The 26,559-nt window shown below is 36.9% G+C and overlaps 1 protein-coding gene across 1 annotated transcript in view; it reads right to left on the minus strand.

The window, feature by feature from the left end:
- The window catches only part of unc80 (unc80, NALCN channel complex subunit), a 1,843,891-nt gene that overhangs the window by 1,786,609 nt on the left and 30,723 nt on the right, over positions 1-26,559 (minus strand). The window contains exon 2 of the mRNA XM_090378420.1: positions 18,448-18,501. The gene's annotated coding sequence lies outside the window, so the exon portion shown is untranslated. The remainder of the gene's footprint in view (positions 1-18,447; positions 18,502-26,559) is intronic.

Here is a 26,559-nt window from a genome sequence, read left to right on the forward strand (position 1 = left end):
ATTTAGAATTCAACTTTGATAACATCATCAGTTGATCCCACTTTACAGAATTTAAAAACTGTCTGAGACCACTGTGGTCACCTTTACAAAAGCAAAAATCCTTCTCTTTACCCTTGATGATAGTTAAGTCTAAGTTAATCCCACATCAGTACACTGTGATCACTGTCGCCTAATGGTTCCTTTATCTGTAAATTCTTAATGCATGAATAATCACTGCTGATAATCAGATCAAGAGTATTACTCCCTCTGGTTGCCCCTCGAACATGTTACTATAGAAAACAATAATAAAATAAATCCACAAAAGTCTTGCTATTGTGCAAGTGACCAACCCACAGGTTCCTAAGTCAATATCTGGAAAGTTAAAATACCACGTTACAAGACATTCTGATTTACTGGCCCACTCTATTTCTCTGCACAACTGTTCATTGTACTCATCAGAGTCATTAGGTCTATAACACTCTCCTATTCTTATTTTTCCTTTCCCAGTGTTGATGTCACACTAAACAGACTCAACATTGCACTGTCCATCTGTGTCATGGTGGAAAGTGCACTTCCTTAGATTTTATGTGTTCCTTAACTAACAGCATAACCCCTTCTTCCTAACCTGTCTGTTCTTTCTGTACACATTGTACTCCCCAAATTCCAATTCTGCACTGCTTATATCTATGTGACACCATGTCTCTGATATCCCAAGAATATCTGCCTTTGATGTCTTGATCAGCACTTCAAATTCATCAATTTTATTAACTATACTTCTAGCATTAGTGTACATGCAAGTATACATGCATTTGTTCTTACTCTTAGTTACCCTAACAGAGCCCATGTATTTACTTGTTCCATGATAACTCCCACCAGCTCTTGAAGTCCCCAGCAACTTGCTCTCTAGGCTACTACTCATCACAATAGAAGCAGTGCAAGAATCAGTTTTGCCTCTGCCTGCAGCTACTGTTAATCTTTTAATCTTTGAATCATATATGAGTAAATATGATAACAAAATATCCATGCAAACGGCCAGCCAATCTGCAAGAAGCAAAATGCATAGTTTCAAATTTTGCATGCTATGAAGCAAACCAAATTTGAAACAAATTTTGAAATAAACCAATAGTATTGAATTTATTTTTATTTTTTAAAATAATATTTATATATATAGAATGATTCAAAAATAATTGAACACTTCCAAAATTTTTTTTTTGTGGAGAACACAGTAACAGGATCACATATCTGTACATGCTGACAGAGTGGCTTTTCTCACAGCTGCAGGAATTCTCCGACAACTTCCATTTTGAAAGTGAAATTTCGGATTTGAAAATTCACTTTCAATTTTGAAATTTTTGAAAGTGTTCAATTCTTTTTGAATCACCCTGTATATAATAAGTATAAATATATATGTATGCACATATTTGACATATGTGTGCTTATTAACGTCTTTTATACTGAAAAATGGAGAATATGAGACTGATTTTCTATTTTGTGTCTAAAACTATTTTTTTGTAAATTTCAGCACAATTAATATTTCTTTGTTTACTGAAATAAAAGGTATAAATAAAAATAGCATTGTTTCAAATTTTTTATTAAAACTTAGAACATACATACATAATGGTTGCAGTACAATAAGTACCCATCTGTTAATAAATCATAATAATAATATCCATTTATTTGCTAACAGTCAGAAGTACAAAGCAGTTATGTCAATAAAAAGATAGCTAAGGCAAACAGGTTTGGCCTAGACAGATTGGTCAGAGCACACTCTGACCAATGAGCACTTCTTTGAAGAAGAGCGGTGAAAAGCAATAACGTGACTGACAATGACAAGCAAGGCACACCCTGAAACAGCCACAGAACAGCTAAAGGGGGTTTACATAGGCAGTGATTAATAAAATAGAGGTAACAATAAAATAATTTATAATAAAAATAAGTAGTTTCAACAAAAACATAGGAAAAAATTAAAATAAAACATGAGTTATCAATTAATAAAGCAAGCATACCTCACAAAATTATTACTTAATAATCTTGTGAAGTATTTGCCACAAACTCTCAAATTTCACAGAAGTGAACATTAGTTATACAACTGTAGAAAAGTGGGAAATTGTTGTACGAAAACAAAAAAGCAATTTCACAATAATTCAGGCAGTTAACCATGAAACACTGCGATCTTACATGCTCACAGCTGGACTTAAAAAAGGGTCCATCTAAAAAACTAATATTCAATAGATTCATTTCAATATTTAATAGATTCAATAGAATCTACTGAATACAAGAATTTAAATGAATTTTCTGAGAGATGTTTCTAGAAAGACTTGGAGAGATACAATAAGAAATGTGGAAATTTGGGAGGAAGTGGGAGAAGAACAATTGACTACACTACTTAGAAAACTTCATTTCTGCCTGCACAATTACCCCCAGGTCCTTTTCATTCTCTACCACTGTCAGTATAGTACCACATAGTTGATACGTTGCTCTAGGGTTACTGCTTCTCATATGCAGTACTTTGCATTTATCAATGTTAACTTCAGTTGCAACCTCTCAGCCTATCTGCCCAACTTTCTTAGATCCTGTTACAGTAGAGCATTATCATTAGTCATTAACAACCCTGCCAACATTTGCAAACTTGGACAACAAGCCTGATATACCTTCATCAATATCATTGATAAATATAGAAAACAACAAAGGGCCCAACACCAAACCCTGGGGTCTTCACTAACAACATTAGTCCGTGAAGAGAGTTGTCAATTGATAACCAATCTCTGCCTTCTCCCATTGAACCATCCCTTTATCCATAGCAGCAATTTGCCTTAATGCTATACAGCTCTAATTTGTACAGCAGTCTTCCACGTGCAACAGTATCAAAAGCTCTGAAATCCAAGTATACGATATCAAACTTATTTTTTGTATCCAGTTCCTCTGTGACCACATCGTAGTATCCAATCAAGTTGGTCAAACAAGACTTTCCCTTAACAGACAGATGCTGTGTCCGAACTCTAACTGCAGCCTTGTCTAGATGATCCTGCAATGCTTTAACCAGAGACTCCATTAATTTCCACAGAACAGAAGTTAAACAAAACCAAGTCTGTAATTACATGTGTCATGTCCCCCTTTGGGAACTGGGGAGATATTTACACATCTCCAGTAAATGGAGAGCTCCCACCAAGTCCAAGAAAGTTCTCAATAACTATGTCTAAGGGTTTGCTTACTTCTTTTGTTGCCCCCTTAATATAACTGGATGGATCTCAAACACCCCAGGTGCCTTATGTTCAACTTCAACAATTTCTCCTCCAATTTGCTCTCAGTTATTACAAAATCATATAGCTCCCTGTTAGAGTTTGATAAACTCCTGGCCTCCACTTCCTTACAGAATTCCTCATGTGTGAATTAAGGTGCAAAATACATTCACTTTGTCAGCTAACTGAGCAGGATCGTCAACAGTCGAACCATTGATATCTGGTGGACCAAACTGATTCATCTCCTTCCTTCTAGCATTAACATAAGTAAAGAGGTCTTTCTTTGATGCTTTTCACTGCTTCCTTTGCCAAAGATTTCTTGTAATCTGCCTTAGCTTGCCTAACCTTCTTTGTGAATTCATTACAGACTAGCTTACATCTATGATAGGCTTCTGTGTCATCTGATAATTCATATGCATCCCATGCATTTTTCTTCTCTGCAGGCAGATTATGAGAAATCTGCGGCAAAGGATGCAAAGAGGAAAAGCAAAGATTTATTTACTTATATAAACTCTAGAAGGAAGGTGATGAATCAGACTGGTTCACTTGATATCGATGGTTCGATTGTTGCTGAGGTAGCTAACAAACTTAATGAGTATTTTGCATTTACATTCACACATGAGGAATTCTGTATGGAAGTGGATTGTGAATGGAAGTGATTTGATTCTGTATCAAACTCAGCAGGGAGCTATATAATTTTGTAATAACTGAGAGCAAATTGCAGGAGAAATTGTTGAAGTTGAACATAAAGCACCTGGGGTGGATGAGATCCATCCAGTTGTATTAAAGGAGGCTACAATGGAAGTTAGCAACTCCTTAGCCATAATTATGAATGCTTTCTTGGACTCAGCAGGGTGGGAAATCCCCATTTACTGGAGATGATTTTTCCCACAGAAGTTAAACTAACAGGTCTCTGATTACTTTAACTTCTGTGGGAAAAATAATGGAGTCACTGGTTAAAGAAGTGCTTCTCTTCAGGATCATCTAGGACAAGACTGCAGTTGTAGTTCAGACACATAATTTGTTAAGAGGAAGTCTTGTCTGACCAGTTTGATTGGATACTATGATGTGGTCACAAAGGAACCAGATGCAAAAAATAATTTTTTATCATATACTTGGATTTTAGGAAGGCTTTTAATACAATTGCACATGGAAGGCTACTGTTCAAATTGGAGCAGTATGGCATTAAGGGCAAGTTGCTGCTATGGATAAAGGGATGGTTGAGTGGGAGAATACAGAGAGTGGTAATCAATGGACTAATGTTATCAGTGGAGTCCCCCTGGTCAGTGTTGGGCCCATTGTTGTTTTCTGTAATTATCAATGATACTAATGAAAGTACATTAGGTTTAATGTCTGAGTTTGCAGACGATATAAAGGTTTGCAGTGTTGTTAATGACAGTACACCTCTGCAGCAGGATCTTGAAAAGTTGAGCAGATGGGCTGAGAGGTGGCAACTGAAGTTTAACACTGACAAATGTGAAGTACTGCATATGTGTAGGGTAACCGGACATTCAGTTTTTCCTGGACATGTCCTCTTTTTAAGGATGTCCAAGAGTCTGGGAGGAATTCTGGTTACTGTCTGGAATTTTCCGGGCAATGTAAAAATAATATCCAAACAAGAAATAACTGCTGTGTTTATGCTAACTATTCTGCCTGCTAATAACACTGCTTACACTACACTGACATGACACTCATAGCCCTCAGAATCCATATTTTTCTACAGATTCTGCCATATTGTATTTATATCTATGTCTTACTGACAGGTACATTTCATGTTGTTGCATCCTAAGTTTTCTATTAATATTTAGAAGTGTACATATTTTCACCGGTCGAAAAGAAAAAAAATAAAGGTAGCTATTTTAAGAAAATCCTCAGCTAATAATAATAAGAAACTATATTGAATATTTAAAATTTTTAAACTTAAATGTAGATTTATTAACTTTGTAAATGTTTTTAATATTTCAGAATAATGCCCTATCCAAAAAAAATCTCAATTTAGTAGTGAATTACAAAGAAATTTTCCTGTATTTGCACCTGGACAGAGTCCGTGGAAAGCTAAATGCAATATATGTAGTTCTGCAACATCTGTTTCCAACAAAGGTGCTGCTGCTGATCTAAAGTGCCATCTGGAGTCAGATTAGCATTAGCAAAGGCACATGATACAAGAAAGCAAGCTTATATCCATCAGCCAAAAAATAAAAAAACCCTTATTTCACCCATCCACTCGCTCCAAATGCTTGTCAAGTTCTGCCTTGAATCTATTTAAGCTATCAACTTCTACAACCACAGATGGAAGTTTGTTCCACCAGTCAACCACCCGCTGGCTAAAGGCAAACTTCCGGACATCTATCCTAAAACCGTCTTTCCTCAATTTGAATTTATGCCCTCTCAAGCGATTATTCTGAGCAAGAGAAAGAATACCATCTGCATTGAGCATGCTCAAACCATTCAAGGCTTTATACACCTCAATCAGCTCACCTCGCAGGTGCCTAGTCTCCAGACACTGTAACTTGCAAAACTTAAGCCTTTCTTTGTAAGAGCAACCCTTTGTTCCATTTACTAATCTTGTTTCCCTTCTCTGTACTCGTTCCAACAGCTCTACATCCTTCTTAAAATGAGGCCTCCAGACCTGTATACAGTACTCAAGGTGTGGCGTGACCATTGCGTTATACAAGAGGATAATCACCTCCTTATCCCTGCTAGAAAAATTCCTGTATATCATTGACAAGACACCAGGAACTACTCTTGCAAACCATCCGCATTGCTCAGAAAACTTCATATCTGCCTGCACAATTACCCCCAGGTACTTTTCATTCTCTAGCATGGTCAGAGTGGTACTACAGAGTTGATACGTTACTCTGGGATTACTGTTTCCCATATGTAGTACTTTACATTTGTCAATGTTAAACTTCATTTGCCACCTCTCAGCCCATCTGCTCAAGGTTTCTAGATCTGTTGCAGCAGTGTACTGTCATTAGTGTCATTAACAACCCTGCCAACCTTCGTATCGTCTGCAAACTTGGATATTAGGCCTGGTATACCATCATCAATATCATTTATAAATACAGAAAACAACAATGGACCCAACGTTGAACTCTGAGGAACACCACTAACATTAGTCTACGAAGAGCAGTACCCATTGATTACCACTCTCTGTCTTCTCCCATTTAACCATCCCTTTATCCATAGCAGCAATTTGCCTCCAATGCCACACTGCTCCAATTTGTGAAGCAGTCTTCCATGTGCAACAGTATCAAAGGCTTTTCTAAGATCCAAATATATGATATCAAAGTTGTTCTTTGCATCCAGTTCCTTTGCATCCAAATCCTTTGTGACTACATCATAGTATCCAATCAAATTAGTCAGACAAGACTTCCCCTTAACAAACCCATGCTGTGTCTGAGCTATAACTGAAGTCTTGTCTAGATGATCAGGGGTGGTCAATGAGTCAATCGCGATCTACCAATTGATCCCGGATTTAATTTCCTTCGATCACAATGAATTTTAAATATACATTCATCCCTTGATTTGTGCACCTTGTGCAATGAAATTTTTGCAATGGTAATGGCGGAACATTTTGAAGGAAAAAAGTAGATCACATCACAAATTAAGTTGGCCACTCCTGGTCTAGATGATCCTGCAATGTTTCTTTAACCAGTGCCTCCATTAATAAGATAAGCATAAAAATCAGAATCAAAGTAACAATTCATGCTTGAGTGACTTTTTCATGATAGAAAAAAACAAAGTTCATGGATGAACTTTGTTTGTGCTGCTGAAGGAGTTTAGCATTCCACAGAATCAAACTTCAACAATCTTATAAATCAATGGATCGCCCAGCTGTATTTCACAAAAAAATTTACTCTGAATCAAAAATAGGCAATGAGATTAGTTTTGCTCGTATGAAAACAGAAGAAATAGAAACTGCAGTTTTAGCTGCACATTCAATCATACAGTTTCTACAGGAAATTTCTGATAATAATATTAAATACATATATATTCAAACAGATGCAAGTAATCATCGCAGAGTAAAATTGTTTCCAATTTGTTTTCAATACTTTGACTATAAGAATAGAGGAATTAAAATCAAATTACTAGATTTAAAAAATGCACCAAACAAATAGTTAACGATGATATCAAATATCATATTGGAAGTGTTTAATGAACATGGAATTGCTTCAAAATGTGTCTTTTACAGGTGATAACTGTAACACTAATTTTAGTGAGTGAATGGAAAAAATGAGTACAATGTTTTTTCCAAGTTGAAAAATGATCTTGCACCTTCCTTAATTCATGTTGGTTGTCCTGCTCACATCTTGAATAACAGTGTTCATTGCAGAACAAATAATCTTCCATTTGATATAGAAATATAAAATATATTGTTTTAAAAATATATAATTACTTTTCTTTTTATACGGTAAGGACTGAGGAATTAAAATAATTTTGTCAAATTACATACATTGAATATAAGGAACTTCTCTACCACAGCAAAACAAGATGGCTTACTTTATTTCCAGCCATTCATCAGGTGCTTCAATTATATGGGCTTTTAAAATCTTATATTTTAAAACAAGATAGTACCACAATAATTCTCACCAAATGTTTTGAGAATGTTATTCATAGGCACTACATTCCATTATATCAACCTTCCACAGTAACACCAAAGAAATAGAAAAGGAACACAATTCTGTTTTAGAAGTAATTGACTTGAATAATCCTTCTGAGGAATAATCCCTTCAATGCTGAAGGGATTATTCCTCTTGCTCAGATTACGCACTTGAAGGAGTATAAATTCAAATTAAGGAAAGACAGTTGTAAAAATGCTGTTTTCTAATAAAGGAAAGAATTGAAAATAAATTTATTCCATTAAAAGTAAGGGAAATTTTAAACAAAGAAAGGGGTAGGAGTTTAAACATTGAATCTGAACAGTTTCTTTGCAAAATAAATGTTTTTTATGAGACTACAGTAAACCCCCGCTATTCGCGGGGGTTACGTTCCTGAGAAATGCTGCGAATACCGAAAACGCGAATACTGAGTTATGGCTCCCATAGTAATAAAGAGGTTCCGTTCCAAAGTATGAAATATATAAGAAAAACTAGTCTAAAATTTTGTCTATGTATGTATTATATGTACCTTCATAATATGACTATGTACATAGACAGTACGTAGTGAAATGCAAGCATATGGCATAGAAATGAAAATAAGAAACAATTTAATATTAAATGTAATATTTATTAGAAATTTCAAACAAATCTTTCAAACTAGCACCTTTGCTAGCTAAAAAACTTATCCCGCCAGTGCTATCACCAGTTTCGCTAAAGGAGTTTTGCCTTTTCACGAATGGTGAATTAACTTAATGGAATTTTATTTTGAGTTCGGTCTTCTATCCACAGATTTAAAGCTTTTTCCATTTTTTTCTAATTTAACATCACAAATTACAGAGCAAATTTTTGAAGCAGTTAGCGCGTTTTCACAGACACTACGGCAGATTTTTTTCTTCCGATTTCTTGATTGATTGTACCGTTGACTCATTGATTTTATAATGTTTTGCCACTGAGAAGACACTTTCACCATTAGAAATTTTATCTAATAACTCAATTTTATTCGCTAATGTCACCTTCACCTTCTTTGATCTTTTCACATTTCCCTTGTTATTCGTAGCCATATTTTTGTACGGGTTAGGAAGGACTTGTCCACAATCGAAAAAGTCTATTTTACACTACAAAACGGTAGATTTATCACTTTTGTAAGCATATCAATTTACAAATTGACAAATTTATTCAATTTATAAGCATATAAATTAAAAGCAAACGACGAAACCTTCATGACAAGCGCATAACACACACTGAACTAGGATTAGCGAGAAACACCCACACTCGCAATTTTGTCACCCCTCTCCCCCACCCGCTGAGCACTGTTTTCACCGGGAAAGATAATTTTGGACACGCCCATGTTTTTTTGATGGCGGAAATGTTCACGGCGCTTTAAAATTCACATTTTTTTAGGTTTCATTTTATATTATATCAGCGACCGTGAATACGCAAAACCGCGAATACAGATACCGCGGATAGCAGGGTTTACTGTATTTCAAAATATTTGGAATCATGGATAAAATCTTTCGATGAATTTTCTGTTTTTAAATGGATGCATTTAAAAAGAGTGTTGAGTTCAGATAAAATTTTGCCCTCATTAACTTATTTAAAACAGAAAGACGTTGATATTGATTCAAAATTTTTTGATTAATGGTGCAATTTAAAATCTTCCATTGAAAGTAATGATAATTTCCGTAATGATACTGAAAAAATGGCTCATTAAAAATGGAGTTACTTTTTTAATTAATGTAAAAATATTGAATTATTTTGACAATTGTTAAAGGTTTCAATGTTCTTTTTTGCTTTCGAAGGACATAATGCATATATTGAGCATATATTTTCATTCATCAGTGCACAGTGGACAAAGGAAAGAAATCGACTGAATGTACAAGTGACCCCCGTATAACATGGTAGTTAGGTTCCTATAAAATGTTTTGTTTTGTGCGAAACTGTGTTATGCAGGACTAAGAAAAAGTACAGAATGGGGGGGGGGGTTATATTCCAAAAGCTAACAAAAGTATATTATTTCGTTAACAAAAAAAATTTTAACAAAACTAACAAAAATACACCATTCTAGATTTCGTGTGTATTTAGTATAGTATTATCAATAAAATTTATTAATCTTATTAAATTTCATTGTTAATTATCTTCTGCTCTCTTTAAAAATTAGTAATCTGGGTTTTGTTTGCTTTTGCCCGATAAATCTTTGTGAATTTCATTGTATGGAACTAAGCATTTTTGAAGCTCCCTTTGAACTTTGTGCTCCTTTCATTCAAAAATCTGCATTCAAAAAATAAGATTCTAATTTCTTGGCTCACATTATGCTTCCCCATATGCTTTTTAGTGTAAAATTTGGAAGTTTAGAACTTTCATCTGCGCTATTATCCTCTGAACTGATTTGGTTTTACCTCTGATGCCATTTCCACCAAATCCATTCGTCAGCCTCTTTTTTTTTTACCAGTAATTCTTGAACACCTTCATTAATCATATCTTTTTTTTTTTTTAGGAGCACTAGTGACTAAGGCCATGTTGTATTTTGTCTATAAACTGCATTAGTCGTTTTATTGATTTAATTGTCATACTAAATTATTTTCTATAAGTAGCTTTATAGTTCTAGTCAAACGGCGAGGTTTATTTTAAATTAAATAGCGATTTTGAAAGTTATACTTAGTGTCTGTAGATTTTACATTCATAAAATGCCATCATTGTTATAAGATATGGAATATCATAAGGTTTAACGTAAAACTAGACAGCGAAATACATAGCAGTGTATTAGAAATCTGTTAGATTAGTATAGTATTATCAATAAAATTTATTAATCTTATTAAATTTCATTGTTAATTAAATTATACTTAAAAGGAATCATGACCCAGACTAGAGCAGCAAAGCAGCATTCACAGAATAGCCAGAGTGCTGTGGCTCGAAGGAGAACCAAAGGGGACAATTCTCCCATGCATCACAGTCTAAAACAATGGCGAAATGTGAAATGTTTGCAGACCTGTCTAGAACAGGACATGATCTAGCCAAGGAGGATGTCTCTGTGTGTATGTGCTAGGTGCAGAGACTATGAAGAAATTAGGTACTAACTCAGCGTTCTGATGGGCATCTACGAGAGTTTGAGGTGTAGGGTAAATGCCCTTGAAGAAATTAATATGAGGGGGGGCCCATCAAGCTCTCAGCTGCCCAACTCAACACCAGAGCTCAATCCTGTACATCAGGCAACACAGTGGCAATCTCCAACGAAGAATGCATTGGTCCCACAGGAACTAGTTATTGTTGGTGACTCTATTGTCAGGGAGACGGGGAATATATTATGCAAAAAGGATATGTGGAACAGGACCAGGGTATGTCTGCCAGGGACAAAAGCTGATGACGTTGTACAGCAGATGTCATCTTTTAAGGGCACAAAAGGTGATATTGTTGCACATGTTGGCACTAATGACCTTAAGAGCAAGAGACTGCAGATTTACTTAACAAGTACAAGTCAATGCTGAAAAAAAAGTTAAGAATTAGGGTTAAATTTGAAAGTGTCATCAGCAATTCTGCCCAGACACTATAGGAGGGAGTATATGATGATAGCCTTGCAATCAATGCGACTCTGGAGAGACTGTGCAAGGTTCACAGGATAGAATTTTTTCAGCATGGTCTGTGCTTGCTAACAGGAGACTGTTTCTACAGGGATGGGATACACTTAAATAGAAAGGGTGCAAGAATATTTGCTGATGCTATCGAGGCAGTGTTAAGTGGGATTCACAGACTAAAAGTTTAAAGGTAGCCACAGGCAGAAGCAAAAGTGATTCTTGCACTGCTTCTATTGTAATGAGCACCAGCCTAGAGAGCAAGTTGCTGGGGACTTCAAGAGCTGCTGGGAGTCATCATGGAACAAGAAAATACATGGGCTGTGCTAGGGTAACTAGGAGTAAAAACAAGTGCATGTATACAGTAAACCCCCGCTATTCACGGGGGTAACGTTCCTGAGAAATGCCGCGAATACCGAAAACGCGAATACTGAGTTATGGCTCCCATAGTAATAAAGGGATTCCGTTCCAAAGTATGAAATATATAAGAAAAACTAGTCTAAAATTTTGTCTATATATGTATTATATGTACCTTCATAATATGACCATTAGAAATGCAAGGATATGGCATCGAAATGAAAATAAGAAACAATTTAATATTAAATGTAATATTTATTAGAAATTTCAAACATATCTTTCAAACCAGCACCTTTGCTAGCTAAAAAACTTATCCCGCCAGTGCTATCACCAGTTTCGCTAAAGCGTTGATAAAGGAGTTTTGCCTTTTCATGAATGATGAGTGAACTTAAGGGAATTTTATTTTGAGTTCGGTCTTCTATCCACAGATTTAAAGCTTTTCCATTTTTTCTAATTTAACATGAGTTACAGAGCAAATTTTTGAAGCAATTAGCGAGTTTTCACGGACACTACGGCGGATTTTTTCCTCCGATTATTTTGAACAAAAATTTGAACAAAAATATTGTTCAAAATCTGTATATATTTTAATTTAATTTTACATTAAACGTTTAACGATTTTTCTTTCTTTCTTTTTTTTTTCTCCCTCAGACTTCTTGTTAGCAGACACTTCTCTCTAACGGACAAATTCTCGTTCCCCATGGCTGTCCGTAAAAGGGAAGTTTCAATGTAATTTAATACATTTTTGTATAATATAATTTTTTTATTCTGTTTTAAAAAGCTTGTTCCATTATCTATATTTTCAATGTTCTACTCAAATATAGCAGTTTCTGTAAACTGAAATTTACCTACATTAAAATAAACTATCATATATATAAAAGCAGCCCTCTTTTTTCGACAAATCCTACTTTTGTCCTACATTTTCATCACCTTTATCCTAGATTAACCTCAAAAGATCTGATAACCCTACATATGGGTAGCAGTAACCACTAGAGTAGTGGTTTTCAACTGGGGTGCCATGTAATTTGGGTTTAACTTTTTTTTTTTTTAATTTATATGTTTATTTCATTATAAAAAGGTGTACAGTATCTTTTTAATTTTGTGGTGATCTATAATTGATGTTTACTGAGTACCTCTATATAAAGAATAAAATTATATACTGTATATATTACAGTATAGTTTAGGGCTAAAGCCTCAGGTTACATAAATAGTTGAACTAACGTACCGGTTAGTGCATTGGCATCATTTCTGTACATAGCCAACTACATAAGTAGTCATAAATTGGCATCATTAAGTATATCTCATATTGTGAATACCTCCACACCATCAGGCATCTCTCATATTGTGGACTTTGCAACTGGGTTGTCATCATTGCAACACCAGGGTACCTGCCTACCCACTGATGAGGAGCCAATAAACTCTGAAATGGTGCCATATGGGTGATGGTATCGGCTGAGAATAAGTAACAATAGTCTTCTCCTCCTATAGTGAAGCGTCACTTATTCGAGGTAGTGCAATATCATTGCAACTCATTGTGAAGGTATTCACAATATGAGATATACTTAATGATGCCAATTTGTGACTACTTATGTAGTTGGCTATGTACAGAAATGATGCAAATGCAGTAACTTGTACATATTGTATATATATAATTTGTATTATGAAATGTAATTTTTATAATTATATTATTGTAATAACTATCATATAACATATATTTTTTATTATATATATATATATATATGTATGTATATATACAGAGAGAGAGAGAGAATCGGATCTAATAACAGAAAACTGAGTAGGGGTGCCACAAAACAAAATAAATTACTTAGGGGTGCTATTATTAAAAAAAAGATTGAAAATCACTGCCCTAGAGTAATGTATCAACTGTGTGATACTACACTCAGGGCAGTGGAGAATGAAAAAGACCTGGGGATAATTGTGCAGTCAGATATGAAGTTTTCTGAGCAGTGCAGGAAACAGGCTGCAAGGGTAGCTTACGAGGTCTTGTCAATGATATATAGGAATTTCTAGCAGGGATAAGAAGGTGATTATTCCCTTGTATAAGGGAAGTACTGCATACAGGTCTGGAGGCCTCATTTTAGGAAGGATGTAGAACTGCTGGAATGAGTACAGAGAAGGGCAACAAGATTGGTGAATGGAACAAAGGGTTGCTGTTACCAAGAAAGGCATATTGAGAAAAGACAGTTGTAGAATAGATGTGCAGAAATTTGCCTTTAGCGAGTGGATGGTTGACTGTTGAAACAAAATTCCATCTGTCGTAGTGGAAGTCGATAACTTAATAAGTTCAATTAGGCAAACATTTGGAGTGAATAGATGGGTGAAATGGGAAGGGGTTTTTTTTTTTTTGTTTTGTTTTTTTGTTTTGGCTGATGCTATTAAACTTGCTTTCTTGCATCATATGCCTCTACTAATGCTAACGCTAATTTGATGGAATGAATCTTCCTGTTCCACAGATATCAATGTTTCAGTAAGTAAGATGGACATCATAAAAATTTGACAGGGTCATTGTGTCAGGGTAGTAATTTTATTATGAACACTTCTTAAGTTGTAGAGTTTTCACAAATAGTGGATTTTTATTTTATTTTTCATATTCAAGGTTTCCTGGGCATCACAGCAATGAAATTGAGAGGGCCCCTGAGAGGGCATAAATTCAAATTCAGAAAAGACAGATGTAGGATAGACGTGAGGAAATTTGCCTTTAGCCAGCGGGTGGTTGGTTGGTGGAATAAACTTCCATCCCTTGTCGTGGAAGTTGATAGCCTAAATAAGTTTAAGGCTCAGCTGGACAGGTATTTCGAATGAACAGAGGGGTGAAGTGGAAGTGGTTATTTTTTATTTATTTATTTTTTTTTTTTTTATTTTTTTTTTTTATTTATTTATTTTTATTTATTTTTTTTTTTTGGCTGATGCTGCATAAGCTTGCTTTCTTGCATCAAATGACTCTACTAAAGCTAAATGCTAAAGTTCCAGACTTTGAATTTGGAAATCAAGGTATTATTCAAACAAACCAAAACATTTAAAAATTAAAATTAAAGTTGGGCAACTATCAGGTGACCCACCACCACCATTTTTTTTCTACATTTAGGGCATGCCACCACTGCTGGGTTAATTAGACCACATATCACATTATATCACAATTCACTTTACTGTTCAAGCTATGACTGTATGTAGTGTCATAGCATATTCTTTAACAAAAGATGAATCTAGATGGCCTGAGAGATCCAAATATCATTTTAATTTCAATTTTTTTTGGCCAGACTATTGTATGTTTGCCATGATACAATTATATTTTTGAGAAATAATTAGTGGCTCCCTAGGAATCTAGTTCTTATTAACATATTAAGGTGCTCCCATAAAATGAAATTAACGAATTCAGGCCTTGTGTCAACTTTACAAAGTAGTAAAGTTGGCCTATTTTTTTATTTTTTTTATTTTGTAATAGTGACTTTGTGCCAACCATTACACAAGAGCACTATTACAAACCATTTTTTTCTTACATTGCAAGCAGATGGTTAAAATCACATGTTGAAATGAATGGGCAAACCCTCATGATAGAATCACTTGGGGATGGATATATGTGAGCAATTCAAGCAGGATGCAATGGAGGTTTTTTAAAAGTGTTTTCACCCATCACTTTGAAATACTGTACATAAAGAGGGTTACAACTAAGAAAAGAAGTCTTCCAAAACGTGGAACCTGTTTTATTTGTTTTGGTATCCTTATTTATTATTATAATTTTGTCAGTGGAATTCAAAAAGATCCAATGTGTATGTGTATAAAAGTGTCCCCAAACCATCTTTATAAAACTATAGCATTATTGTGTGAAAAGGGTACACAATATAAACCTGGCACTACTACAAGATGATAGAAGATATCTTCAAGTTTTCATCACCAACTAGAAAATGTGTACAGACAGCAGCATAATCACAAAACTGTAATCATGGTGGAATTTACCAAGTCCAAAAAGATGTGGTGCATACTTTGATTCAACAAGCTGCACTTTGCCCACCACTGTTTGCATAAATTTTGAACATGGTTTAAAATGAATGTCAGTAAACCACTAAGTAGACCTACAGTTCTGTAATGGTGTGAAAAACTCGTAAAGGACACCTGTTTGTGCAATCATTCTGACCAAGGTGGTAGCCAAACAAAAGTCAGTGAGGGTGAAATGGAGCTTTTTCAAGGAAGTTTTAGGTGAATCTCAGGAAAATACATGGCATGCCAGTTACAAGATTAACAGTGTGTAATGCATTATGTCACAACTTGAGGATGAAATCATATGACTGATAGCTCATACAGAAGCTGTCAGTCGACAACAAAACAAAGACAACAAATTTTTTTGTCCAGAAATGTTTCAGCTTATTGAAGACAATATCTATTTCCTAGAATGAATCATCTTTAGTGACGAGTAAACTTTTCATAACAGTAGGAAAATAAACAGACAAAATTTAAGGATATGCAGCACAGAAGAACTGCAGGAAATTTTAAAAAACTAGTGCATCAGTCTAAAGATAACTGCCTTTTGCACAATGAGTTGTTGCAGAATTTATGGACATTTCTTCTTTGGAGAAGCTATTGTCGCAGGTATTATGTATCTGGACATATTGGAGAATTTTTTTATGCTTAAACAGCATGATGAAAATGGCTGATTTTACAAGATGGAGCTTTACCACAATATCATAGCAAAGTGCATACATGAAGAAGTTTCCTAGAAAATGGGAAGAGGACCAATTTTGTGGCACCATGATCGAGAATTTCTGAAAGAATAGGTGTATGTTCCACCTAGGTCAGAAACCATTATGGAGCTTAAACAACATATTTGTGAAGCAATCAGCGTGTTGAGATATGCTGCACAAAATGTCGGAGGAATTAGATTACAGCTGGCATCTGCAAGTAACTAAAGTTCCCAAATCAAACACCTGTATCCCCAATTCACAAAAGTTACAAAGGATGACACAAATAATTACAGACCAATTAGTTTAACTTCTGTTCCAGGTAAAATAATGGAGTCACTGGTTAAAGAAGCATTGCAGGATCATCTAGACATGACTGCAGTAATAATTCAGATAGAGCATGAGTTTGTAAATTAAGGGAAAGTCTTGTCTGACAAATTTGATTGGATATTATGATACGGTTACAAAGGAACTGGATGCAAAAAAATAATTTTGATATCATATACTTGGATTTCAGAAAAGCTTTTAATAATGTTGTGCATGGAAGTTTTTTTGGTTTGATTTGGTAGTTGTTGGCGCATCGGCTTCTGTGGCCATATTGCACCTCCCAAGGTTTTTGCAGTACTTTGATCCAAGCCCGAGGCGGGAATCGAACCCGCGACCTTTGGGTTGCCGGGCAGGTACTTTACCCACTCGGCTAGCCCGGTCGGCTGTGTGCATGGAAGACTACTGTACAATTTGGAGCAGAATGGTATTAAGGGCAAGCTGCTACAGAGGATAAAAGGGTGGTTGAGTAGGAGACGACAGAGAGTGGTAATCAATGAACGCTGCACTTCATGGAATAATGTTATTAGTGGAATACCCCAGGATTCGGTGTTGGGCCCACTGTTGTTTTGTATAATTATCAACGATATTGATGAAGGTATATCGGGCTTAATGTTCAAGTATGCAGAAGATACAAAGGTTGGAAGGGTTTTTAATGACAGTAATGGCAGTGTGCTACTGCACAGAATCTAGAAAAGCTGGGCAGATGGGCTGAAAAGTGGCAACTGAATTTTAACATTGGCAAATGAAAAGTACTGTATACAGGTAGAAGTAACCCCACAGAAACGTACTAACTGTGTGGTACTACACTTAGGATGGTAGAAAATGAAAAAGACCTGGGAGTAATTGTGCGGTTAGATATGAAGTTTTCTGAGCAGCACAGACAGGCTGCCAGTGCAGATCATGGGTTATTGTCAATGATACACAGGAATTTTGCTAGTAGTGAAAAGGGGGGTAATTACCCCTTTGTATAAGGCAATGGTCAGGCCATGCACTGAGTACCGTGTACAGATTTGGAGGCTTCATTTTAGAAAGGATGTAGAGTTGCTTGAGTAAGTATAGAGAAGGCAACAAAAGTGGTGAGGGTAATGAAGAGGTAATCTTTCCCAAGAAAGGCTTAACTTCTGCAAATTGTAGCGGCTGGAGACTAGGCACCTGCGAGGTGATCTGATTGAGGTGTATAAGGCATTGAAATGGGTTGAGCAGGCTCAATTCTGATGGGATGCTTCCGCTTGCTCAGATTACGAACCTGATGGGGCCTAAATTGAAATTGAAGAAAGACAGTTGTAGACTAGATGTGCGGAAATTTGCCTTTAGCCAGCGGGTAGTTGATTGCTGGTACAAACTTCCATCTATCGTTGTGGAAGTTGATAGCTTAAATAAATTCAAGGAGGAACTGGACGCACTTTTGGAGGGAATGGATGTGTGAAATTGCTTCTTTATTTTTTTTTTTGGCTGATGTTATATAAGCTCACACACACTTTTTTTGTATTGTAAAGGAGGTTTATGGTAACCCAGTATATAAAAAACAAGAATTGATAGGAACTAAATGAACATACACAGAGACATGAACATGCAGAAATCATTATATCCATTAATATAATTGACATACATGCATTATATCCATTACAATTGACACACATGCACATGCATCAATAATATTCCATCCATGTATATAGAAAATGCATACATATTGAGGATGCTTCATAAAACAGCAGGCGTACTTTCCACATCAATTCAGAACCTAAAAAATAAAAAATAAAATTTTCATATTAACGTGTAAGTCAAATACATTAGCAGTGGCATATGATATAAAAGGCATACTTTACAGCAACAGGGGAAAAAAAAAAAAAACTTCCCATACATCCTTCCATCAGCTCCAAAAGTTTGTTCAGTTCTTTCTTGAATTTATTTAGGCTACCTACTTCCACAACTTCCGATGGAAGTTTGTTCCAGCAATCATGGCAAATTTCCCTACATCTATTCTGCAACTGTCTTTCCTCACTTTGAATTTATGCACCCTCATGTTCGTAATCTGAGAAAGAGGAAGAATCCCATTAGCACTGAGCTTGCTAAAACCATTTAAAGCCTTTCTGTACCCAATGTGTACAGAAAGGATAGACCGGATAGGAAGGGAGAAATGGCTATGCTATTAGTTAAGAAACTCATAAAATCTAAGGAAGTGCATCCAATTGGCATTGATGGACAATACAATGTTGAGGCAGTGTGGTGTGACATAAGCACTGGGAAAATGAGAGTAGGTGTGTATTATAGACCTAAATGGAAGTGATGAGCAATCATGCAGAGAAATAGAGTGGACCAGTAAATCAGAATGTCTTATTATGGGAGATTTTAACTTTCCACATACTGACTGGAACTTCCAGTTGGTCATGCGCATGCTAGGAAGACTTTTGGGATTTATTGGATGATTGTATGGATGACTGTTGCTGTTTTCTATAGCAACATGTTCGAGAGGCAACCAGAGGGAGTAATACTCCTGATCTGATTATCAGCAGTGATTCTTCATGCATTAAGAATCTGCAGATAAAGGAACCACTAGGCAGCAGTGATCACAGTGTACTGATATGGGATTTAACTATGTAACTATGGTAATCAATGGACACTGCTCATCGTGGACTAATGTTATTAGTGGAGTCCCTCAGGGCTCAGTGTTGGGTCCATTATTGTTTTCTGTATTTATAAATGATATTGATGATGGTATATCAAGCTTAATGTCCAAGTTTGCAGATGATACAAAGGTTGGCAGGGTTGTCAAGGACACTACTGACACTATGCTGCTGCAACAGGATCTGGAAAGGTTGAGCAGATGGGCTGAGAGGTGGCAAATGAAGTTTAACATTGACAAATGTAAAGTACTACACATGGGAAAAAGCAACCCCATAGCAACGTATCAACTCTGTGGTACTACACTGACAGTGGTAGAGAATGAAAGGGACTTGGGGGTGATTGTGCAGGCAGATATGAAGTTCTCTGAGCAGTGCAGACGGGCTGCAAGAGTAGCTCATGGAGTATTGTCAATGATATACAGGAATTTTTCCAGCAGGGATAAGGAGGTGATTATTCCATTGTATAAGGCAATGGTCAGGCCACACCTAGAGTACTGTATACAGGTCTGGAGGCCTCATTTCAAGAAGGATGTAGAGCTGCTGGAACGAGTACAGAGAAGGGCAACAAGATTAGTGAATGGAACAAAGGGGTGCTCTTACGAAGAAAGGCTTAAGTTTTGCAAATTACAGTGTCTGGAGACTAGGCACCAGCGAGGTGATCTGATAGAGGTGTATAAAGCCTTGAATGGTTTAAGCATGCTCAATGCTGATGGGATTCTTCCTCTAGCTCAGAAAAATCACCTGAGAGGGCATAAATTCAAATTGAGGAAAGACAGATGTAGGATAGACGTGCGGAAATTTGTCTTTAGCCAGCGGGTGGTTGGTTGGTGGAACAGACTGCCATCCCTTGTGGTGGAGGTTGATAGCCTAAATAAGTTTAAGGCTCAGCTGGACAGGTATTTTGAACGAACAGAGGGGTGAAGTGGAAGTGGGTTTTTTTTTTTTTTTTTTGGCTGATGCTGCATAAGCTTGCTTTCTTGCATCAAATGCCTCTGCTAATGCTAATGCTAAACTACCATCAGGGGTAAGGGAAAGGGTTTTTGTTTTCATGACTACAGTGGTGTGAGAGAGTTTTTAAATTCTACAGAGTGTGTAATCAACCGATGTTGTTACCAATGGTGAATTCTAAATGGGAAGCCTTCAGGGATTTAATCTTAGAGGCTACTAGGCTTTCCATACCAACTAAGAAATACTGTTCGTGGTTTAGACAAAAATGGATATCAGATGAATTAATGTGGCTCGTGGCACAGAAGAAAAATGCATGTGATGCATATAAATTATCAGGCAACACAGAAGCCTATGGCAGATATAAGCTATTCTGTAATCAAGTCATAAAAGAGGTTAGGAAGGCAAAGGCAGATTAAGAGAAATCTATGGCAAAGGATGCAAAGAAAAACAGCAGAGAGTTCTTTACTTAAGGAAACTCTAGAAGGAAAGGAATGAATCCAATTAGTCCACTTAACATAGATGATTTGACTACTGATATTCATGCTCAGGTAGCTGATAAACTGAATGAGTATTTTGCATCTACATTCAAACATGAAGAATTATTCACGGAGAGGAATGACAGACGTTTATCAAACTCTAACAGGGAGATATGTGATTACGTAATAACTGAGGGCAAAGTGAAGGAGAAATTGTTGAAGTTGAACATAAAAAAGGCACGTGGAACAGATGGAATCTATCCAGTTATAATGAAGAAGACAGCAAGGGAAGTAAGCAAACCCTTAGCATTAATTATGAGAGCATCCTTAGAGTCAGGGAAGGTCCCCATGGACTGGAAACGTATCCCCCAATTCAGAAAGGTAGTTGAAAGGGTGACACAAATAATTACTTTGTTTCAAGCAGTGGCAGCTCTTGCCTCTGATGTACAAGAGTGCTGCTTCTTAAAGTTACATTAAATTGCCTTGGTTATAAGACATGTAGAGATAGATAGTAATAATAATAATAAGCATTATAATAATAACTTATTATTATAATTATTATAATAATAATAATAAGCATAATAATAATAATAATAATAATAATAATAAAATTAAATGATAAAAAAAAACATTGCAAAAGTTACCCCATTGGACTTACCTTCCCCAAGGTTGGAGTGATTGGCTGAGGCAGATAGTGGCACCATCTGGTATCACTCGTGAGAACTAAAATAAATAAATAAACCACTGGACATAAGCCAAAGTTAAACAAGTCCACCTCCATAGATGGACGATGTCACAGAAAAATATTATTCATACTACACCAAGTGGGGCACAGGATAAAGTCACTCGCATTCAGTCCTTAGGCAGAGGGGTCGGCTCGAAAAGTTGGAGACGGTCTCCCAAGCAAGACAGTGGAGCAAGAGCCGCTGTCCCCCATAAGGCTACCACAAGAGAAGGGCAAGACCATCCAGCCCCACCAACTGGAAGTGTTTCCTGCACAACTGTGCTAGTGACCACCCAGGAAAGAAGAAAATGCCAATGCATGAAGTGGAGCATTGAAATGAATACATACATCATGCGAGCATACTATGAAATAACCAGGCTAGAGACCGATTTGACAATGTACAGATCGCGACAACATACCAAGTGGTTGGAACAATACCCAGATATTCAGGTCACCAAACATCGATTAGCAGACCAAAGAAGAACCATTGTCACAAAGAACCTAATAGCTCCTGCCATCTTGGAAAAAATCAAGCAGGATGTCAGCGATCTGCTACAAAGCACAAAGAATATGGTCAATATGGAACCAGAGGAGGAACAGCATACCATGGAACCAGAGGAGGAACAGCAAGAAGAAATACAACCCTGAGTAGCTGAAGTGAAAAGAGACCAAGTCATGCTATCCAGAATAGAAGATGAGTGGAAGAAGGCGCTAACAAAATTCGAAGGAATGGACTCCAAAAGAACCCACATGATACCTAAGCAGAGGCCAAATAAAATTCTGTGGAGAGTAACAGACCACCTCAATCGGCAAATAATGCCACATTACCTTGACAACAATGGTGCGATGCTGGAGGCTATCCACACAGCCGTATACTGTGCTGCCATAGCAGCATAGGATTAATGGAAAAGAAACAAGAGACCAGCAGCAGAAGAACCGAAAACAGAAGGAACCGCCAGCTTGGGAAAGAAGACTTCAGCAGAAGATAGAAGAATTAAGAGCCAAGATAGGTCAGTTGACCCAGTACCAACAGGGTAATAGAAGTAAGAAACTGATTGGAAAGGTGAAGAGCATCCTCAAGAGAGACCGCAAACATGAGACCAGAAATCAGAGAATAGGAGAATATTTGGACACACTGAAGCAGAACCTCCTCACACTCAGCAAGAGACTACACCTCCCAGAGGAAAATAAACAACCGAATCTTCGATGAGGACCAAAGAGCCTTCTACAGGAAGCTGGGTGAATGTGGGAAAGCAGGAAACGGACCACCCGAGAAGAAGACGATCAAAGAGTTCTGGGTATTGGTATTTCTGGTGCAAGGGCTACTTAGGCCATATTGCGCCTATAAACAAGATGAGGATTACACGGTGTCTGTAAAAACTGCTGGAAACAATTATACAGATGTATCCGTTTTAAGAAGCATAAAAATTCCGGGAGATTTGCATCATTACCTATGAGCTGTCGGAGTGTCAAAGGTTCTTGAAGATTACTGAATGAGGCTTTTTGGGCATCAGTGTATAAGGTACATTCAACAAGAATGTGCTTTATTGTGAGAACAGAGTTGCAGTGTGTACACTGCAGAGGATCGTTTCCTGTAAGAATAAAAATATGGGTGAGCTGACTGTGCCCGATTCATGCTCTAGCCAGGATGACTTCTTCCTTTCTGTTTACACAAAAACTGGAAACCCATAACTGTGGTTCAAGTTTTATTTCACAGAGCTTGTTATTCGGTTAAGATTGCCATAGAAGTGTCCATTGTTCCTTACATGTATTTGTTATATGGGATCTGAAGTCCATATATGGAATATAGTAATCTGGCGATGCTATGTTAGATGAATGTTTGGCTGCATAGTTCTGCTTTTTCATTCCCTGATATCCCAGTGTGGCCTGGGATCCAGCAAAAGATGACTACTTGCTGGTGAACATGGATATGCATCGACTGAGATTTTATAGATTTTTATTAAGGGATGCAATGCTGAGGAGGAATTTTGCAAGGCTAATATTGAACTCTGTGAGTCAGTATATATTACTTTTTTGGATGGATAGATGGAGAATGTTTTCTAAGGCAAGCTTGATGGTACATAATTCAGCTGTATAACTGCTGAATTCGGTGGGAAGTGAAACAAAGTGTTAAAGGGAAAGACAGCTGCACACCGACTCTACTACCAGACTTTGATCCATCAATGTATAGTTGCGTAAAATTTGGGTAATTTTGTGTGTGAGCAGTATGCAGTTGGTGTATATTGGTATTTGCAAGCGAATGTTTCCCCGTTTAGGAAGTAGCTGTCACAGGATGGTTTAATAAAAGACCATGGAGGATCTGAACAGTTCAGATCATGAAGGATTTTGTCCAGATGTATATTCCAAGTTTGTGATAATTCCTGTAATGTGATGCCAGTAGGTCGAACTGCTCTAGGTTTATTTCTGTAGTACATTGTGAACTGTGGATCGTTAAGTATTGGCCAATTGGGGTGAGAAGGCAGACTTTGAATTTTGGCTGCATAGTTCAGAAGTAACATCTTTCTCCTAAGGCTGAGCGGAAGTTCATGGGCTTCGATATAAAGACTTTGCACTGGCGATGTTCTATAAGCGCCTACAGCAATTCTGAGGGCAGAATGTTGGATAGGGGCAAGACGTGCTAGCACGCTTTCCCTAGCAGAATCATACACCGGGGCGCCATAATCGAGGCGAGATCTGATTAGGGATCTGTACAAGTGAAGTAAGGGGAAACGATCTGCACCCCATGATGTAGAAGAGATAATTCTTAATAAGTTCATTTTTTTCTGGCAAACAGTCCTTAGATGTGTGATATATTCTGAGAAGTTCAGTTTATTATCAAAAATTAGACCAAGGAGACGAATGCTATTCACCACTGTGATGGGATGATTTGTTAGTTGTACCTCTGGATCTGGATGCATCTTTCGTTTATTACAAAAGTGAATGACTCTAGATTTCTGATAGGACAATCAGTAACCATTCTGTGTCATCCGTAGCTCAATATTATTTATAGATGTTTGCAGCTGCCTTTCGATAAAGCTCGTGTTTTGCAAGCTACAAGAGACAGTCAGATCATCAGCATAGAGGTATGAATTTACAGCTTTTGGAATATTTTTTGTCATCTGATTTATTCTAATTGCAAATAAGGTTGCACTGAGTACAGAGCCCTGAGGGACTCCTTCTTCTTGTATGTGCGTTTGCGAAAGGACTTGCCGATAGCTAACTTGAAAGGTCCTGTGTTGTAGGAAATTCTGTATGAAATACAGTAACTGTCCTCTCAAGTCCAGGAAATGAAGATCTCTCAGGATACCAAACCGCCAAGTGGTGTCAAAGGCCTTCTCTATGTTGAGACATACCATTACTAGATGTTTATTTTGGATAAACACATTCCTGATGTTTGTTTCTGCTCTGATCATGAGATCTAGAGATGATCGGTGTTTTCGGAAACCAAATTGATTGTCAGAGATAATATTTTGGGAATCAAGATACCATGTTAGTCGACGGGGTATCATTTTTTCTATGGTTTTACTTAAGCAGCTTGTGAGCGAAATGGGTCTGTAATTGTTCGGAATAGAATGATTTTTCCCTGGTTTGGATATTGCCAGTACAAAAGCACGACGCCAGAAGGTGGGGAAGGAATGCTCCATAAATATGCGATTGTAGAAGGTCAGTAGCAAAGATAATGATTTATCGTCTAGATGTTGTAGCATTATGTAGTATATTCCATCCGGACCAGCAGCACTGTTCTTAGCGGTGGATAAAGCTTCTTGAAGTTCTACCAAAGTAAGTGGTATATTGTATTGGAAGGAGGATGTAGTTCTAAATTAAGGATGGGATTTTTCCGATAAAGCTTTAATCTTTTGAACTGATGGATCATATGCTGTAGAGTCAGACAACTGTGAAAATACCGTCCCTAGGGCATTTGCAATCTCTGCAGGAGTAGATAGCTCCTGCCCATTCATGGTGAAAAGTGGGGACAACAAAGGGGGAAATTTACCATTTAATTGTCTTATTTTTCTCCAAATAATTCTTACATCAGTATTTTTATTAATTGTAGTTGCGAATCGAACCCAAGAGTCTCTTTTTGCTTTTTTTCCTAATATGACGGGCTCTAGCTCTAATTTTCTTGTAATTTATAAGATTAGTGGTGGTAGGATGTTTGCGGAATAAATTCCATGCACGGTTTTTTCCTTTTTTTTTATATTCTTACAGTCCTCGTTCCACCAATAATTTCTGGTTCTACGACTGCTTGACTTTGACTGTGGGATGGCAGTGGATGCAGCTGCTACAATCTGTTTTGTAATATGGTCGGCAACTGTGTCAATCGGATGAGATTTGATGATCTGATTGTCGAAGGATACGTTAGTGGTGTACTTTGCCCAATCTGCCTTGGAAAATTTCCATTTTGTGTGAGTTTCTGAAGGTATGGAGTGTGACGTTTCAATTTTACATATTACAGGGTAGTGGTCACTGTTGAGTGGATCATCCAGAGCTGTCCACTGGATACTAGGGAAAAGGATTGGAGAGCAGATAGAGAGATCTATTGAAGAGACTGTTCCTGTTGGGAGGTGGAGGTAAGTTGGTGAACCAGTATTTAATATGGTTAAATTTCGTCTGTCAATACGCATTTCAATGATTTTTTCCTCGTCCGTCTGTATTGGAAGAACCCCACAATGGATGGTGTCCATTGAAGTCACCCAGTAAACAGAAAGGGGTTGGCAACTGCTGAATGAGATCTTCAAGTTCATGTATGGTACAAGGGCAACTGAGTGGCAGGTAGATTGAAGCAAGTGTTAGGGTAATGCCAATTGCTATTCGCGTGGCAACAATTTCAATAGTAGTTTGCAGGGTACTCTTCCATCTATAAGTATGGCTACCCCTATGTGAGCATTATTAGTAGCAGGTCTGTCTTGCCGAAAGAGAGTGTAATTTTTTTATCGAAGTAGACACCTGATGTGTTAAATATGTCTCTTGTAAACAGATTCCAATTGGTTTACAATGCTTAATTATCTCGTGGATGTCATTGATAT

The sequence above is a fragment of the Mastigoproctus giganteus genome, chromosome 7, assembly GCF_048544385.1.
Source record: "Mastigoproctus giganteus isolate SK-2022 chromosome 7, ASM4854438v1, whole genome shotgun sequence".
Taxonomy (NCBI): domain Eukaryota; kingdom Metazoa; phylum Arthropoda; class Arachnida; order Uropygi; family Thelyphonidae; genus Mastigoproctus; species Mastigoproctus giganteus.